The sequence below is a fragment of the Mustelus asterias genome, chromosome 2 (assembly GCF_964213995.1).
Source record: "Mustelus asterias chromosome 2, sMusAst1.hap1.1, whole genome shotgun sequence".
Taxonomy (NCBI): domain Eukaryota; kingdom Metazoa; phylum Chordata; class Chondrichthyes; order Carcharhiniformes; family Triakidae; genus Mustelus; species Mustelus asterias.
This window is the reverse complement of record NC_135802.1, coordinates 76,125,261-76,145,971: the sequence shown is the minus strand read 5'-3', so window position 1 is coordinate 76,145,971 and position 20,711 is coordinate 76,125,261.

Sequence of the window (20,711 nt, the reverse complement as noted above, 5' to 3'; positions counted from 1 at the left end):
TCATCCACTACTCCACCAATCTTGGTGTCATCAGCAAATTTACTGATCCACCCTTCAGACCCCTCCTCTAAGTCATTAATAAAAATCACAATTAGTGATGGGCAATTAATGCTGGGTTTACCAGTGATGCTCACATACTAAGAACTAATTAAAAGTAAGTGATCAATAATTTTGATTAATGTTGTCAAGCAAGGTTAAAATGTAGTGATATTTTAATTTTAATAGTAATAATTTGAAAATTTGGAAATTAGTAATTTTCATTATGCCACGAGTTGATTTGTCTCTCTGCATTGTAGCAGACTGTTACCTAAAGCGGAAGTGATGTATTAAATTCACAAGGCCATTTTGGCCTCAAGTACCACTTCTGTCATGAATTATTTATGAGGCTCGAGTGAATATTTAACTCCATGATTCCATATCCAGACAGAATTAAAAGCCAGATTCCCCATTGGTCTCTCTGTTTCATCACTGTACAATCTCTAAAATTGCATAGCAACAACTGGTGCGAGAGGTGTAATTCAGACTGTGATGTGATCACACTGTGTGATAAATCAGCGATTGTCCTGGAATCCACTGTTTTTACCTAACACAATTTAACAGAGTATCTGTTGCAAAAAAAAAAAATTATACATGTCTAAATACATAATTACAACCACAATAGTTGGTTTCCAATTTCCTCTCCTCTCCTCTGCAACAGATGAAGTCATTTATAAATGTAAAATCTAATATAATGCGGGATAAAGAAAGAGAGGAGGGCAAGATGAAGGAATGAGGTGTTCAAGCTGAGCGATTGAAGCAGGGGTCTGGCACTATCTGAAGTCTGTCCCCAACCTTGATGTCACATTGGGCCTCGGGGTGAGATTCTGTCCACATACTCATGCCATTAATAAAACCATCAATTTCCAATTCTGTATCATCGGCCAACTCTACCTAAGATCATGTGCTGCCGGAACCCTCATTCATGCCTATGGTACCTCAAGACCTGACTATTTCAATGCCCCCTCCCCTCCCCTCCCCTCCCCCACCCATGGCTGGTTTCACACAGTCCCCCCTCTGTAAATGTGGGGTCATTCATAGAAATCATAGAAACCCTACAGTGCAGAAAGAGGCCATTTGGCCCATCGAGTCTGCACTGACCACAATCCCACCCAGGCCCTACCCCCATATCCCTACATATTTTACCCGCTGATCCCTCTAATCTACGCATCTCAGGACACTAAGGGGCAATTTTAGCATGGCCAATCAACCTACCTCACACATCTTTGGACTGTGGGAGGAAACCAGAGCACCCGGAGGAAACCCACGCAGACACGAGGAGAATGTGCAAACTCCACACAGACAGAGACCCAAGCCGGGAATCGAACCCAGGTCCCTGGAGCTGTGAAGCAGCAGTGCTAACCACTGTGCTACCATGCCGCCCATTCTAAAACTCTGCTGCTGATCGTGTCCTTGTTTACACCAAGCCCCTTTCACTCACAACCTCTGTGCTTGCTGACTTACACCATCTTCATGTTAAGCAATGCCCTCGTTTTTAAAATTCCCATCCTTGTTTTCCCACCCTTGCTTTCAAATTCTTGGCCAGTTTCAGCCTGGTTTGGTTTGATGTCTACTATTGGTTTATAATGCACCAATGAAATTCCTTCGGATATTCTGTTAAGTTAAAAGTGCTATATAATTACAAGTTATTATTTTTGTTGTTGAATGACCTTCAGGCATGAATTATCCACAAGCTAAAACAGAAGAAGTCTTGCAGATTTGTTGCTCACTGGTTCTTGGAAGATTGTAAAAGATATTTTTAAAATCACAACAATAATAATTATATTTATATAGTACCTTTAATGTAATAAAACATTTCAGGGTGCTTCATAGAAACATTGTAAAGTAAAGCTGGATGCTGAACGACATAAAGAGAGATTACAGCAGATGGCCAAAGGTGTGGTCAAAGAAATGGGCTGAAATGGCTGCTACGAGAGGACACAGGTTTAAGGTGCTGGGGAGTAGGTACAGAGGAGATGTCAGGGATAAGTTTTTCACTTAGAGGGTGGTGGGTGAGTGGAATCGGCTGCCGTCAGTGGTGGTGGAGGCAAACTCGATAGGGTCTTTTAAGAGACTTCTGGATGAGTACATGGAACTTAATAGGATTGAGGGTTATAGGTAAGCCTATATATAAGCCTAGGTAGGTAGGGACATGGCCAGTGCAACTTGTGGGTCGAAGGGCCTGCTGGTGCTGTATTTTTTCTATGTTCTATATTCTAAATGAGTTTTAAGGAGTATCTTAAAGCCAGAAAGAGAGGGACTGAGGCAGAGGGGTAGAGAGGCAGAGAGGTTTAGGAAAGGAGTTCCAGAGCTTAGCATGTTGACAACTGAAGGTATGGTGATCAGTAGTGGAGGAATTCTAATATGGGACTGGAAGGTATCTTGAAGTGTTGTGGGACCGGAGGAAATTAAAAGCTATGCTGGGACAAGGCCAGGGAGAGATTCGAAAACAAGGATGAGCATTTTAATGTCAAGGGTTTGCATGACTGGGAGCTATTGGAGGTCAGCCAGCACATAGGCTGATAGGCAAATGGGACTTGCTGTGAATTAGGACATGGGCACAAGAATTCGGATGATCTGAAACTTGTGGAGTGTGGGAGGCCGAACAAGAGTTCATCAGAATAGTCACATCTAGAGGTGACATAAGTGTGGATGAGCATCTCAGCAGCAAATGTGTTGAGGCAAAGGCTGATTCAGACAATGTTACACAGATGGATTTGGTACAGATATGTGGTTAGAAGCTCATCGCAGGGTGAACTATATGGCACCAATGTTGTGAACAGACTGGTTTGATCTCAGATTGTTGCCAGGGAGAGAGAGGGAGTCAGAGGCTAGGGAATGGAATCTGGAGAGGGTCCAACAATCTTCCCAATACTTAATTGGGGAAATTTCTTCTCAACCAGTACAGGATGTCAGAGAAGCAATCTGATAATTTAACAACAGTGATGAGTCGAGAGAGGTAGTGGTGAAGTAAACCTGTCATCGGCGAGCTTGTGAAAACAATGCTGTGCTTCGAATGATGTTGTGCAAGGCCAGCGTGTAGATTATAAATAATAAGGGACACCAGAAGTAACGGTGTGGGAGCAGGAAGGGAAGCCACTGCAAGTGATAGTCTCGTTGTAATTAGATAAAGGAGAATGTAACCCAGATGGGAGCAGCACCCAGCTGGATGGCAGTGGAGAGGCATTGATGGAAGATGATTTGATCGATCTTGTCTACAGCTGCAGACAGCTCAAGAGGGTGAAAAGGAAAGTTGACCCTTGTTCAAGTCATATAGGATGTAATTTGTGACTTCAATCAGAGTCATTTCAGTACTGTGGGAGCGACGGAAGCCTGATTGGAGGGATTGAAACATGGAGTCCCAGGAAAAATGGACACAGATTTGAGAGGTAATAACATATTTAAGGACTCTGGAGAGGAATGGGAGATTGGAGATGGGATGGTGGTTTGCAAAGCCAGTGGGGTCAGCTGTTGTTTCTTTTGAGGAGAGCAATGATGGTGACAGATTTAAAGGAAGGAGGGGCAACATTTGAAGAGAATGTGGTTACAACACTCTGCTTCATTAGAGCAATTTATTCAGATTGCTGTGTGAATCCTACAAAATGAAAGTCAAAGCAAATATTTGAGTCTTTAAAACATCAGTATCCATTTCAATAGAGTCCAACTTGGCTGAATATGTGCTGTACAAATTAACTTTTTGTTTCATTCATTTTGTTTGTCTTTGACTTTGTGATGAAATACTTCAACTTGGGAAATCTTGTCATTTTTTTTGTATAGTTAATTTATTACTGCATATTTTTAATTAAAAGGCATACTGCTATTTAATACTGTGAATTATGAGCTATGAAATATTGGCAAATATGGGGATCATGAAGGGATGCTGGGTGGTCAGCGGTTTAGTGGGAATAGGGTTATGGGCACAGGAGATTGGCCTCTGTGACAAGATGAGCTCAAAGAGGGCATGAAGGGAGATAAGAGAGAAACTAGAGTAAGATGTGAGTTCCGAGCTAAGGCAGGTAGGTTCAGATGTCTCAGAGTAAGTTTCACCTGTGGCTGAGTAGAAGGAAGGGAGGCAGCAGAGGCAAATGAATAGATGATCTTGATCTTAATGACAAACAAATCATGAACTGCTCCCAATATTTGGAATTGAAGGTGGAGGGGTTTAAGAAGATGGTTCACAGTAGAGAAAAGTAAGTCAGAGGTTAACCTTGCATATTAAAATTAAATGTGGCTGAAAGTTTTGTTACAGATGTTGTGAATGTGATCTTAACTAAAAATTAACCTGGTGCATAAGTATCCATTGTTGGTCCCGCAAACAGCTGGATATAAAGTGTGACAGCAGGTAACACAAGAGCTGAACACATGCTGCATGATCCGAAGTTTACCGGCATCTTTAAAAGGGACAAGATAAGATGCAGCACGCTTCTTGTCAAAAATAAGATAATTTTTGTGTCTTCCTCAGTACATTCTTTTCCTTACAATTTCTCTTTTGCAGCGATACCAGCGATTACTGTCTTAATTTTTCTAAATCATTTTTCACCATCACTTTGATGCACAAAGCACAGGTGTGCCCACTATTAGAAGCTCCCAAAACCTCATGACTCCTCCTTCACAAAAAGCATTTCTTTTCACTTCCCAAACCCCACTTCTGACATGGATTCCATTAATGCAACTTTTCAGTATGTCCACCCTGTTATTTTAATACAGGAGAATGAAAACTGCAACTGGGGAAGTACCAAGAAATGGGCCATTCTGAGGAACCTCACCCTGAAAGTTGGCACCCAGGTTGATAGGGTTGTTAAGAAAGCGTACGTGTGTTAGCTTTTATTGGTAGAGGGATTGAGTTTCGGAGCCATGAGGTCATGCTGCAACTGTACAAAACTCTGGTGCGGCCGCACTTGGAATATTGCGTACAGTTCTGGTCACTGCATTATAGGAAAGATGTGGAAGCGTTGGAAAGGGTGCAGAGGAGATTTACCAGGATGTTGCCTGGTATGGTGGGAAGATCGTATGAGGAAAGGCTGAGGGACTTTAGGTTGTTTTCGTTAGAGAGAAGAAGGTTAAGAGGTGACTTAATAGAGGCATACAAGATGATCAGAGGATTAGATAGGGTGGATAGTGAGAGTCTTTTTCCTCGGATGGTGATGGCTAACACGAGGGGACATAGCTTTAAATTGAGGGGTGAGAGATATAGGACATATGTTAGAGGTAGGTTCTTTACTCAGAGAGTAGTAAGGGCGTGGAATGCTCTGCCTGCAGCAGTAGTGGACTCGTCAACATTAAGAGCATTCAAATGGTTATTGGATAAACATATGGATGATATTGGATTAGTGTAGATTAGAGGGGCTTTAGATTGGTTTCACTGGTCGGTGCTACATCAAGGGCCGAAGGGCCTGTACTGCGCTGTAATGTTCTATGTTCTATTCGAGGAGCTGGAATTCATGTAATCATTGAGCAGGCATAGACAGGAGTGGAGGATAGAAAAGGAGCACAGGTCATCTCCCTTTCAGCTCCTCAGGTCAGGGAATTGAATCTTTTTGGTTCTGCTTTTAAAAGGAAGACCCCTTCTGAGCTCAAGTCATCAGGGCCATTTATGACACTCCCCAGAAGCCTCTAATAATCACTGCTGTATTGAGCAGTCAAGCAATGCTGAGAACCAACTTACTGAACCTGAAGACTGTCTTTGGCTACGGCAGTAATTTCAGGGTAATCTGTAGCACAGACTCCTCTCCACCACCACAAAGAACACATTGACAGTTCAAGTGGCTGTTAGCGAGTCCTTTGACTGCACTGCTGTGACATTATATGAGATGATTTACTGATGAGGTGTGAGATGGAGCTGAGCATCTATGATTTCAGGGAAGTCAGCAGGTCTGTGAACCTACAGATCAGAGGATGTCGTAGCATATTGACAAAGGTTTAGTATTCATTTCACCTGTTCATTTGTCAGGCACTATCTCAATGTTGGACCCTCAAAAAAAATCATTCCTCTCCTAAAGCTGTACTTACTGCACTCATCCCCCTCCCCATAACTGTGACTGTCCAAACCAGCAAAAAGGGCTACTATAAAGGACTGCTTATCAGGCACTAGTCTATTAACAATATGTTCCAATCCTTACACCCAAACTTGCCACAGGTGACCCTGCAGAGTAGGTTTCTGCCCTAAGATCATTTCTAAGTGCTTCCTCAGTAAGAGGAACAATTATTTTGTCAGGCTGAGGTTGGATCTTGTAGGCTTTTGAGATGGTCATGACCTTCAAGCTTTGGCACAACATCTCTGCAACAGTAATGTCTGATGGCACACTGTCATCCTCCCACTCTCAGCCACTTCCTTCATCCTCAATTGGACTGTCAGGTATCTGAACTATTCATTCTGAAATTATTCATTCTTCATTCACATTTTCCAACTGAATTGTTGTAGAAACATAGAAACTAGAAGCAGGAGTAGGCCATTGGCCCTTTGAGCCTGCTCCGCCATTCATCTTGATCATGGCTGAACCTGAAGACTGTCTTTGGCTATAGCATTAATTTCAGAGTAATTTCAGGGTAGCACTGACTCCTCTCCACCACCATATGGCTGTATTTTTGATTTGTTCACGAACAATCAATTGGAAATTTGATTAGCAATTTAACAATCAGCCATAATTTCATTCAACTACAATTATTTTCCCTATGGACATGTAATGCCCTGAGGTGTGATGTTGGTATTTATGAAGCTATGTTTCCAGGTATGGCATGACAGATATACATTGCTTGCAAAGTTTTTGACTACATAGACACTTTAGATATCTGCTGTAGACATATGCAAGAGTTGGACTAAAAGAGATAAAATCCATAATGCATTCATCACACAATAGGCCTGTCTCACGGTTTTCCTGCTACAAACTGATTAATTGGTTATTTCTGGCAGGTTAATCAATTATCACTGGACATCTTCATGGAATGCGCTTCAAGAGACGGCTTACTGTCAACTCCAGAGAAAATGTGCCGTCAGTAGAAAGGAGACTTGTTGGAAGTAAATAACACACTTCATGTAGCAAAGCTTAATGCACAGGACAAATGTGAATGGTGGCACAAACATTTTTGCCCTGTCTATTATGAGCTACCAATGAGGGCTACATTGAATGGGAATTTAAGTAATCAAATTCTGACAGGCTTTGATTCTTTGAATGTGGAAAGTATGATTTACCTCAGATTTTAAATCAGTTATTTAATTTTGGGGAAAGGGGTTGCAAAGAGGGGATAGGGGTTCAAGGGAACTGCAAAACATTCTGGCCTCATCAGTGTAAGGCTCCGAAGATGGTTAGCACCCGGTCTTGATCTGCCTATCCCTGCTCAGTTCTCCACCCAAAACTGTCAGGAAAATGGTCAGAGGGCCAGCAGTGCAATGCCAGGTGGAAGAGAGCTACTGCTGGGCACTTAAGGTCAGGTCTCCAGCACTCTGGTAAATCACAAGGAGGGTCTTTCCAACGACCTCTACTTTCCTGTAGGACCCACAACGAAAGTCAATTTTTAAAAAATTTAGCTGTTTGATTTCTTTCAATCCCAGTTCTTCTTCCAGCTTGATTGACATGGTGGGAAAACTAGCAGTCTATTCATAAAAGCAAATTACTGCGGATGCTGGAATCTGAAACCAAAAGAGAAAATGCTGGAAAATCTCAGCGGGTCTGGCAGCATCTGTAGGAAGAGAAAATCAGTCTATTCATAAAATTGAGCCTCAATTATATAATTGGAGCTCGACCTGCATATTTGAGGAAGGTTTCCTCTGGTTTCCTGGGAGTGACCTTCTCACCCGCTCAGAAGAGCCATTGGGATGCATTCCCAATGGGAAGAGTGCAGAATGTAGAGGGTGAGTAACGATGAGACTGCTTCACTTCTATTTTACTGCGTTACTCTAAACACCAGAGAACATCGACATTGATTGTATGAACCACAGAATCAGATCTTTAATGAACTAATGTCACAAAATCCATCACGAATACTTAGAGAAATCATACAACAGAATGATTCACTATAAGAACTCAGGTACCTGACACTCCACAATTTAGTGTGACTACAACATAGAGTGGTTCAGGCAAAACTCTAACACCAATTCTACCTTTGATCTCTATACCACTGAATCACATTACACAATATATTTATTATAAGGCATGCACCTTGTTTGAAGGCTGCAGGTCCTGGCAGTGGAACCAAAAGTGGGTGCTGATTCTGCTTGAATGTCATGTGGCCAACTATCAGGAGGAGTGGGGCCTAACCACCTGAGATAGGCAACTAGGCGCTAATGGTGACATCATCTGGTACAAAGGTAGGTGCTGACACCATGTTTGAAGGTTGCCAGCCCGGCATGTTGTTTGTTGCTAATGCTTGCCTCAGTAACATTGTCAAAGGGCAGAAGTGAAGAACACTTATATCCTCTACCAGGACACAGAAGGTGCTGATGACAAGGCAGCTGTAACTAAGCCTCAGAGAAGGCACCAGGTGAGCCCACAGATTTGTGATGTCTCCCACAGACGCTCCTCCAGCCTGCAAGGGAGAGGCAGGAGGTTCTCTTCCTAAGAGATGGCAAGAAGAGATTGGCCATCCCCTTGGCCAAGCACGTCTGGACAGAGATTGCAGGAGAGGTCAGCACCATGGGTGCAGTGCCAAAAATGAGTCAATGACCTCCTCCACTTTAAGTTAACTCCTCCATATCACTTGCATCTTTGAAGCTTCCATGAGATATATCTCAGCAAGATGCAGCCATATGTTTTTACTGACCACCGCCCCCCCATTCCCTCTTACCAATCATGTCCATGGAGAGCAGACATATGGAAGAGGCATTCGGAAGCTTGATCATGAATCAAAGAGCTGCCAACAGCATAAGTGTTCTGCTAGTTTTCAACTAACAGCGTACATCTTTGTGTTTGCAGGAGAAATGAGCACACAACAATACAAAGAGGGTCAAGACAGGTGGAGGCTTTCCAACCTTCATAATCTGATCCTGGCAGAGGAGGAAGTCTGGGACTGGACAGGGCACAGGGTTGCAAAGCGAGTGCTGTTGGTGAAACAGGAGAATTGTCAAAGGAGAGTGAGTGAATGAGTGCAGGGATATCTGACCCACACATGAGGCATGGTCATGGATCCACCACAAGGCATATGGATCTTCACATCAGGCTTAGTTAGGATGAGGTGATGTGGAAATGTTTGTGTTCTCTCATGCAGGTCTTTTTATTTCCAAAGGACACTTACTTGCAGAGAACTGGGCCAACAGGAGAAGGAGGAATCCTCAGAAGATGCAAAGTCACATGACTTTCATACATCTTCTATCAACGCAGATACTCTCATATCCTTGGGTATTTTCTCGCAATGTGCTTCAAAGTTAAAAGCTGGTAAGCACGTCATAGACGCATCCAAGCAGTTGATGGAGGCTGTGATAGTCGAGGCCACCAACAGTCAGAAGATTGTGGGAGGCCAGACCCACGCTGAGTCCCAGATTTATAACAGGCCCTTGGAGCCTTTGACAAAATGGCAACTAATGCAGCTACAGTATGAGGTAAGGGAACATCTGGCAGGGCTGCCAAAAGAGTCCATCCAGACCATGAGTCCTTCCATGTCTCTGGCATCTGCATGCTTTGCTTCCTCCATGAAGAGATTGGTGACCTCCATGAAAAATCAGATCCAGCAGATAAGTCAGTGGGAGATGTGTGCAGACTTGCATGCTATGAACTGTATACAGCAGTGGCAGATGGGGATGAGGCACCTGGAGCCTCCATCATCAGGACCTCACCTTGCTCAAGTCAGTAGGGGGTTATAAGTGTTTCTTGGGAAAGGAGGAGGAGAAATGGCCACCTTCTCCACCCGGGTGCTCCTTTCAGCATGCTCCTGCTGAGACTCCATCTCCAGGAGCTGCAGCAATGGAGGAGGTTCCACCACTTGTGCAGGAACCCTTCAGCACACCAGGGCCAGCCAGGCCTCAGGCAGCCAGAGGACGGCTGCCAATGTCATCTCAGGCCGTGGGACAGAATGGTCGGCAGTTTGCCTCCACCTCAGCCGCAAGCTGGGGCAGCGCCCCATGTGAACAGGTATGATAAAGAGAATGCATCTGGATGGATCTGGGGTTCATAGGTGTTTAGACTTTGTACACATTAAGGTTTTATATTGTAGTGCCAATCAATAAAGTTAGACTTATTGCTTTTAGTTACCCCCCCATTTCTTGCTGCCTTGTTAGATGTAATTTACAAGGCATTCCTCCTACTGTATCACCTGCTAAACAGTCTCTTCCTTGTAGGAGGAGTGGTGGTCAATGATATCCTCATTATTCAAGGCCTCCCCACACTGCAACGCACAGGTATGCAGAGCACAGCAGACCACCATGATGATATGCGAGACACTCACTCATTCTGGATCAATCTAAACATTTGGACCTCATCCTCAGCAGCCCAATGGCCTGCCCAATTGATGCATGGGTGGAGCCACGGCAGATATTGAAACTGTTCTCTGCCGTAGAGCTTGGTTCCTCACAGGCATGGATAGTCATATCATGAAAAGACCTTGCCCTGAAAATCTATCCGTGAAAGTGCACAGCGGGCAGGGAATGCCATGGCAGCTGGGACTGCTGAAGTATGAACGCCAAGCTGGCGTGTTGTTTACTTCACAAAAGGTTCCACACTCTTGAAAAATGTGAGGCAAGAGACTGACTCCATGGTACACCAAGGGGCGGTATTTTTGGTAACACAACCCACTTCTGAGTGCTTAGTCATGGAGCTTGTAACCATGACCAGTGGCTCACTTTACATTTTTGTGGACCTGACACATTTGAACAAGGCCATAAAAAGAGAGATCCACCTCATGGCATCTGTCAATAAAACTTGCCAAAGCTCTTGTGGAACTCCATTTCACTAAACTGGATGCCAATAGCAGCTTCTAACAGCTCCCGTTAGATGAAGAGTTCAAGTTGCTAACAATATTTATCACGCCCATCGGCTGCTACTATTTGATTCGCCTTCCATTCGGAATTGCCTCAGCATCTGGGATCTTTCAACATATCATGATGGGCATTTTGGAAGGTCTGGATGAAGTCATCTGCCATATGAACGATATTCTCATTAATGGGTCCACCATTTCGAATGAACTGTCATTCCCAGGACCCTTAGACTAGACATGCGAACAAATTAATTTACGAATTAGGAAGGCCAATTAGTCTGTCGAGGCTGCTCCGCTAATCAATAAGATCGTAACGGATCTAATGGTGGCCTCAACTCCACATTCTACCTACCCCCGATAACCTTTGACTCCCCTGTTAGTCAAGAATCTATCTACCTCTGCCTTAAAAGTATTCAATGACCCTGCCTCCACTGCTCTCTAGGAAGACAGTTCCAAAGATTCATGACCCTCTGAGAAAAAAAAATTATTCTCGTCTCCATCTCAAATGGGAATGGAGACGCCTTATTTTTAAATCGTGTCCATTTGTTCTAGTCTCTCCCACAAGGGAAACATCCTATCAGCATCCATCCTGACAAGTCCGCTTAGGATTTTACGGCCGGAATTTAGCCAGCACGCCTGCCCGAGGCTCGTAAGATCGCGCCCGAGGCCAATGGAGAATACCGTTCTGCAAGCTTGGGGTGGGCGTGCCAGTAAAATCAGGGCCTACATGTCTCAATAAGATCACCTCGGACTTTTGTATCGTTTTCCCGACGGAAGAAGATGGAAGAGAGTATGTCCAGGGTGCGTGGGGTCCTTGATTATGCTGGTTGCTTTTGAGAGGCAGCGGGAAGCGTAAACAGAGTCAATGGATGGGAGGTTGGTTTGTGTGATGGACTGGGCTTCGTTCACGACGCTTTGTAGTTTCTTGTGGTCTTGGACAGAGCAGAAGCCATACCAAACTGTGATACAACGAGAAAGAATGCTTTCTATGGTGCATCTGTAAAAGTTGGTGAGAGTCGTAGCAGACATGCCAAATTTCCTTAGCCTCCTGAGAAAGTAGAGGCATTGGTGGACTTTCTTAACTATAGCATTGGCATGGAGGGACCAGGACAGGTTGTTGGTGATCTGGGCGCCTAGACCATTTCCACTTCATCCCCATTGATGTAAACAGGGGTATGTTCTCCATTACACGTCCTGAATTCAGTGACTATTTCCTTCGTTTTACTGACATTGATTGAGAGATTATTGTCATCGCTCCAGTTCACCAGATTCTCTATCTCTTTCCTGTACTCTACCTCATCATTGTTTGAGATCCGACCCACTACGGTTGTGTCATCAGAAAATGTGAAAATCGAGTTGGAAAGAAATTTGACCACACGGTCATAGATGTATAAAGAGTATAGTAAGGGACTACAGGCACAGCCTTGTGGGGCACTGGTGTTGAGGATAATCGTGGAGGAGGTGTTGTTGCCCATCCTTACTGATTGTAGCCTATGAGTTAGGGAGTTCAGGATCCAGTCACAGACGGAGGAGTCGAGGCCTAGGCCATGAAGTTTGGAGATGAGTTTTGTAGGAATAATGGTGTTGAAGGCTGAGCTGTAGTCAATAAATAGGAATCTGACATAAGTGTCTTTGTTATCCAGGTGTAAAAAGTTGTAAGAACACGTTCACGACAGTGAAGGAACGGTGATATATTTCCAAGTCAGGATGGTGAATGGCTTGGAGGGGAACTGAAGAGTGTTAATAGTGGCAAAGGAATGATAGCAGAATGTGTTAATAGGTTATTCAAGAATGAAATCTTTCTTATCATTGTGGATTATTACTCTTGATGGCTCGAGATCAAACAGCTCCAGGGGCCCACCTTGGCAGTGGCTATTGCCAAGTTCAATGATTTTGTTGCCCCACATGGCATCCCCGATATAATTATCTCTGACAACAGCCCACAGTTACAAATACTGCTTTAAATGCAGAGGCAAATGGCTTCGTCTACATCATGTGGAGATACCGGCGTTGGACTGGGGTAAACACAGTAAGAAGTTTAACAACACCAGGTTAAAGTCCAACAGGTTTATTTGGTAGAAAAAACCACAAGCTTTCGGAGCCTTAAGCCTCTTCTTCAGGTGAGTGGGAATTCTGTTCACAAACAGGGCGTATAAAGACACAAACTCAATTTACAGAATAATGGTTGGAATGCGAATACTTACAGCTAATCAAGTCTTTAAGAAACAAACAATGTGAGTGGAGAGAGCATTAAGACAGGCTAAAGAGATGTGTATTGTCTCCAGACAGGACAGCCAGTGAGACTCTGCAGGTCCAGGCAAGTCGTGGGGGTTACAGATAGTGTGACATGAACCCAAGATCCCGGTTGAGGCCGTCCTCATGTGTGCGGAACTTGGCTATCAGTTTCTGCTCAGCGACTCTGCGCCGTCGTGTGTCGTGAAGGCCGCCTTGGAGAATGCTTAGAACCAGGCAAGACTGCTCTCTTCCTGTTGGGGAGCACTTCAGCGGTCACGGGCATTCGGCCTCTGATATTCGGGTAAGCGTTCTCCAAGGCGGCCCCTGACTTCTCCCAACACCACACATTCCTCCTCCATATGGTCACTACCCCTTGTTGTTCAGGTTTGCTCCCATTGAGCATTGACAGAACGTGTTTCCTATTAACACATTCTGCTATCATTCCTTTGCCACTATTAACACTTCAGTTTCCCTCCAAGCCATTCACCATCCTGACTTGGAAATATATCACCGTTCCTTCGCTGTCGCTGGGTCAAAATCCTGGAATTCCCTCCCTAACAGCTCTGTGGGTGTACCTACATCTCAGTGACTGCAGCGGTTCAATAAGGGAGCTCACCACCATCTTCTGTCGGTCAACTAGGGATGGGAAATAAATGCTGGCCTAGCCAGTGATGCCCACATCCCGTAAATGAATTTTAAAAAAGTAAAACATGGAAGTAAGAATTCTGGTATTGACATTTTCTTCTTCTGGGATGTGTCTGCTGCCTTTGTCCTTCGAGATGGTAGTGGTCATGGTTTGGAATGTGTAAGGAGGCTTGGTGAGTTCTCGCTGTTCATCTCGTAGATGGTACACATTGCTGCCAGTGTTCTTCAGTGGTAGTGAAGTGAATGTTTGTTGATGGGGTGCTTTATCCTGAATCATAGAATCGTAGAATCCCTACAGTGCAGAAGGAGGCTATTTGGCCCATCATGTCTATACTGAATTTCAACATAGCATCTTACCCAGACCCACCCCCTGCCACATCTCCGTAACCCCATGCATTTACCCCACTAATCCCCCTAATCTAGACATTTTGGCACACTAAGGGGCAATTTACCATGGCCATGGGGAATCAGGAGGTGAGTTACTCGCTGCAGAATTCCTAGCCTAAATAGACAAACTTGCCGACTGTAAATATATCTAAAATGTCAGTCAGCCAATACCTGAAAATACTAGAAACACTTTTGGTGGTTAACATCTTAGGATCAACAATGAATAATCATTTGAAATATTAATCAATTTCTCTTTTGGTGTTAATTAATCTGTTCGGCATTCCAGATTTCTACCTTTTAGGATTAAAAAAAAATCTGCTTCATTTATATTACTGCCTGTTGACTAAGTAACTCCACTCACCAATTTTTCTGGGGAAAGTAGATGTTTCTTGAGACCAAACACATGCCGTTCAGGTACCAGATCTATAAGCTGTTCAGTTCAATTTGAATATGCATGTTAAAGTTTGGAGGTCAGCGTATATCCAATATAAATGTAATATTTATCCTGGCATATTACCATACACATCGGCAAAACAAATTGCTGTAAATGCAGCAGATACAATGAGTGGCATGGCTATTGATCCAGTTTAAACATACCAAAGAGTTAGATTTCCATCAAGCTGAGATATCACATTTATACTAGCAATTGGGCATTACTGTTTGACAGAACTAATGCTGACCTGACCTCTAATTGTCCATGTAAGTACTATGTAATTGCTTATAGGGAAAGCAGTAAGAAAAATGTGGAAGTAATATCAATGTTTTTATTAGAAACCTCAATGCACTTCCCAATTAATATTCATAAAAAGACTTTTCAAGTTGCATAAATTATGTATATGCTTAGTCTATTATGAAATAAAAATTCCTTGCTAAACTGCAAGAGTTTTTAGCTAATTAACATATTGAGTTATGTCCCACTTTCATCTGGTATTCTCTGCAGCCATCTGATTATAATCCCGTTATACAACTGAATCATTAGGGTTACACTTTTCACATCATTTTGTATAGCTTCTGAAGCCACTTGAAGTGGGGAGTCAATATATTTTAATTAGTGCAGCTTCACAGAGCTTCAGGTATATCCTGCAATAAAAATGCATTCAGAGTATTTCTATTAATCGGTGTTTCCAGTTAAAATAAAACATTGAATGTATTTAAAATCTGTTCGGAAACATTCCATAACACTGTCAATTACTATGCATTAAGCAACCTGTCACTCAATATTATGTGCCTTGTCAACTAGAAGGACAGTAACAATGCTAGAACACTAGATAACAGTATTGTGAGAAACTTCAATGATATGGGGAAGAGTCAGCACAGGGGCCAACGGCAAGAAGAGTCAGTCCAGGACTGTGTGATTTGGACAAGCTGAGTGAGTGGGCAAATGCATGGCAGATGCAGTATAATGTAGATAAATATGAGGTTATCCATTTTGGTAGAAAATCAGGAAGACAGATTATTATCTTGTGTGTTGGTGCAGACTCGATGGGCCAAAGGGCCTCTTATGCACTGTATGATTCTGTGATTCTATGAAGTCTGGCATCCTGCACAAGATAAAGCTATGGACTACAACCATCCCAGTTGTAGTGCTGAAGTCTTGTGCTCAGGAACTAACTGTGCCCCTAGCCAAGCTGCTTCAGTACAGCTACAACATTGCCATCTGCTCAACAAATGGAAAATTGTCTAGGTATGTTCTATCCAAAAAAAGTAGGACGAATCCAATCTATTAATGTCCCATCAGTCTACTCTCACTCATCAAGCAAAGTAATGGGAGAGATTATTGAAAGTGTTATCAAGCAGCACTTACTGCCCTTTCTGTGGCCTTGTGGAGTCCGTGGACCATGTCTACGTTCTGTGTTTTAGGCTGCACACCCTTTTTGGTTTCCTCAAACACCTCTTATTGATGTTTTGTTTGCACTTCAGTCCCACGCTCCTGATCTACGGGCACCTGGTGCGGAGAGGGGCGGGTCGGGATGCCGACCTCCTCGTGAACCTGCTCCTGGGCCTGGCGAGACGCGCCATCAATAGGTCCAGGCAGCGGGCGATCGACGGGGCCGTCCATCCCGACTGTCTGCCCCTCTACCGCATCTACATTCGCGGCCAGGTATCTCTGGAGAGGGAGCATGCGGTGTCCACGGGCGCGGTTGACGTCTTCCGCGACCGCTGGGCGCCGCAGGGACTGGGGCGTATTATCGAGCCTGATAATCACCTTTTGGTTTGATGTTTTAAGTTTCCTTTTGACTTTGTTTTTGGTTCGGGCTGTTCCCCCTTCCTTTTGGGGAGCTGCCCCACTTAATTTGTCCCTAAGTTAGTTTGAGTTAGTTTATTAAGTTGGTACCTTAAAAGAGATATCAAGCAGCACTTACTCACCAATTATCTGCTCATTGATACTTAGTTTGGGTTCCATTTATACTCATTACAAGACCTCAGATCAGCCTTGGTCCAAGCATGATCAAATAAGCTGAATTCCAGAGGTGAGGTGAGAGTGACTGCCCTTGATATCAAGGCAGAATTTGACTAATTGTGGCATCAAGGAGCCCTATCAAAATTGAAGTCAGTGAGAATTGGGGGAAATACTCTCCACTGGCTGGACTCATACCGAGCACAAAGAAAGAGGTTCTTGGGTGGAAAGTGCAGAAGATGCAACACCTGCCCTTTGACCTTCTCCCTTCTCAACAACCACAGATCTCAAGCATTCCTTGCAGGTGAAACAATTTACTTGTATGTCTGTCAATTTAGTATACCGTATTCGCTACTCAATGCAGCCTTCTCTATATTGAGGAGACCAAACAGAGTTTGCGTGACCACTTTTCAGAGCTTCTGGTCATCTGTTATTTTGATTTTTTTTGTTTTACAGCCACCTCTGATCTCTCTGTTCTTGATTCCTGCAGTGCTCCAATAAACTCAGCATAAGTTTGAAGAAGTGTCTCAGCTTTAAATTAGGCACATTACAGCCTTCCAAAATCAACATTGAGTTCAACAATTTCAGATCTTAACCTCTGCCCTCAATTGTTGGCTTATTTTGGGACAGAAGCTGTTAGTGATAAATCTGCCTTTGCCATTTATACCATTTTTGCACCTATAATGATCTCATTACCATCACCTATTCCCGTGCAACATCATCCCTTTTGTTATCAATCTCTCCTGCCTTTCACACTATCACGGACCTTCACGCAGCCCACCCCGCCCACCCCCCGCACCAGCACCGACTACCAATTCCACCTAACAACTATTTCCATCTCCGTACTAGCTTGAAACCTATTAAATCTGTATCTTTTCCCAATTCTGATGTAAGGTTAGCAACCTGAAACTCTGTTTCTCCCTTCACAAATGCTACCTGATCTGCTGAGTATTTCTAGGATTTTCTGCTTTTATTTCAGATTTCCTGCATCCACACAGTACTTTGCTCTTGTGCATCTGTTTATTTGTTCAGCCGCCACAGCTCACATTTGCAAGCGCTCAGCAACTCTCTCCCCTGCTATACATAAATTTATATTGTAGTCCATCATCTTAAATGATTACCAGATCAAAGCACTATCTCAAACCAAACGTGACAACCAAGTAGACAAGTTGCTGCCTGAAACCATTGTCTATGTTTAACAGAAGTGACAGGATCTATTTTAGCTTCAGTTACTTAAGAGTTTAAAAATATCTAACCCCATGACAGGATAAATTTTCAATTTTCATAGTATACATGCAGAGATAAACCACACACATGTAGATTTATATATAAGCAATAATCCAGGTATAGAGTCTCAAATCAGGATATCTCTACACTGGATGTCTTTTTAAACTGCCAGACATGAATTTTAATTAGATTAGATGAGTAAGATATCTGACTGACTTACATAGAAATCATAGAAATCCTACAGTACAGAAAGAGGCCATTCGGCCCATCGAGTCTGCACCGACCACAATCCCACCCAGGGCCCTGCCCCCATATCCCTACATATTTTACCCGCTAATCCCTCTAATCTACGCATCCCAGGACACTAAGGGGCAATTTTAGCATGGCCAATCAACCTAACCTGCACATCTTTGGACTGTGGGTGAAAACCGGAGCACCTGGAGGAAACCCATGCAGACATGAGGAGAATGTGCAAACTCCACACAGACAGTGACCCAAGCTGGGAATCGAACCCAGGTCCCTGGAGCTGTGAAGCAGCAGTGCTAACCACTGTGCCACCGTGCCGCCCTCTTGGCTTACTTGGCTTGGTGCCGAATTGGTGCAGTGGTACATCAACTGATTAACAACAATGATGCTCCTGTTATCTTTCAGCACAACGAGTGGTCCAAGCGACCCTCGGCTCGACCTCAGTTGGCCTGAATTGCACACCCTGAAAACAGGCAAGATTTGAAATCCGCCATGGACTCGGTCCCAACGCTGTACCTGTATTAAAGCTTCGACATAAACAATGATACTGACAATAGTGTACAATGCTTAGTTTGCAAATAAGTCAGTGATCATATTTTTGATTTTTCATTACAGGAGCATTTTGTAACTGGGGAACTTTAGATACAGCAGGTGCATTTGGCACTTTTGCAGAACCTTAGGCCAAGCATTTGTGGGAAATCTAGGGATGTTTGCACCAATGCATGTGAACAGGATGCAGGGAATAATCCCTACACCTGAACTGGTAGGCCTGAGGTGCACCCTGTATTGGTTCTTCAACCTTAATTGAGATCAGGAAGCTGCAGACACATGGTGGGCATCGCTGAGCAGCACACTGGTGAAACGACTATTTAGTTTCAGGCCACTTCATCAACAATGGCCCTCAATTAAATCGTCAAAACAGAACTGTACAAAAGGTGTTGCAAGATCTGTAGCCGCACCATAAAGTATTGTGGCATCCCCAAACTCACTCATCTGACTTCAATAACATTCTTCAATGTTTTCAGCCTGTGGACTCTCTTTTTAAATCTGTATGAATTCACTTCACATTTATTCACCACATGTAAGCATAACTCAATCCCCAAAGCTTCTCTGTGAAGAAAAAAAAGATCAAAAATTTTGGAATGTGACAGTTAATCTTTGAGCTGCACTCTGAAAGGATTACCTTCGTCTTGGCGCCTGGAGGCGAAAGAACACAAAATGCTGTGTGGAGAATAGTTTTCTTTTACCTATGCTATCTGCTTCAAGTTGTAATGATGATGAATGTTGAACTGAACCTTGTGGCAAAGAGGGTCCAGTTTCCTGTCTTTTTGGTTCATGTATAATTGTACTAAATCGAAAAGGCAGATGATGAGCACATGCACATAGTTGTTGGTACACAGACAAAACATGGCACATTTTGCAATGGCTGAAACATATTTGTACAGTTAAGGTATATGTTTATAACAGTACAACTAGGAATTGGTTTGCTTGTACCTTCCTTGATGGCCTATGAAAGGAAGTGAGGGACTTGTCACATTCCACTGTATATTGGTTAAGATCAATTTTATACTAAAAGTAACAATACAATTTGCAATGGATGAAAAAATATTTTTTGGATTGTATATTTCAAGCAACAAAATAATTTTAGGGGCTTTTGGATAGCCTAAATTAATATAACTTACTTTGGCTATAATAATAACATATTTAAATGGGGGTTTAACTGCATATATAAGACATTGCGAGGCACTTCACATGAGAAGTATAAACTAAAATATGACACCAAAAGGAGATATTAGTGCATATGACCAAAGATGTAGATCTGGTGTATTGTCTTAAATGAGGAGTGAGTGGTAAAGATTAGGGAGTGTAACCTAATGGGTATCCATAAAGACACCACTCACTGGAGGTGAGACCAGAGCAAGAACGACTTCCTGCATAAACCCTGCCTTCATCACCACAATGCAATTGGTTGACATGATGACCACACCTGGCCCCAGCAGCTACAGCCAGTGTGATGAAACCACACAGTCCACTGGAACCAGATAGCAGCCAGATATAAACACTACTCAGCAAAGGTGAGCTGCCCTACACCCATCTTCCTTCCACAGGACAACTCCCCCTCAGTCCCAGGTCTGCCTTCCAAAGGCCAGGAAAAATGGAAAAAGAAGAGGGAACGCAACTGACATCCAGACATATAGCATTCCCCTCCTCACAGAAAGGAATGGTCACCACTCACAGGACCAAACCACTACCACAGCAACCCAATCAACCAGGTGTGAAGCCTTGCCTACAACCAACAATAAAAATGGATGAATAAGATGAAAAGAAGAATTAAATAAATGGAAATGGGATAAAGGTGGAGGAAAAATACGCAGCCTCAAATATGTAATCACTTACCGCCAATAGCGGAAGAACATCTGCTCAGAGGCTTTAGGATCCCGTTATCTCTTTCACCATCTCATACCACTGTCACAGGAGCAATAAAATGACTTCCAGATCTGTACCTTAGTGTGTTGTAATCTATAAAGTGTACAGAGATAAAAATAGTAGACAGTGAAAGAGGAAGACACCCAAGTGACCCACTCAAAGCTTTGTCCAAAGGGGAGGCCTCCTCTTGGCCACTCCTCCAAAATGA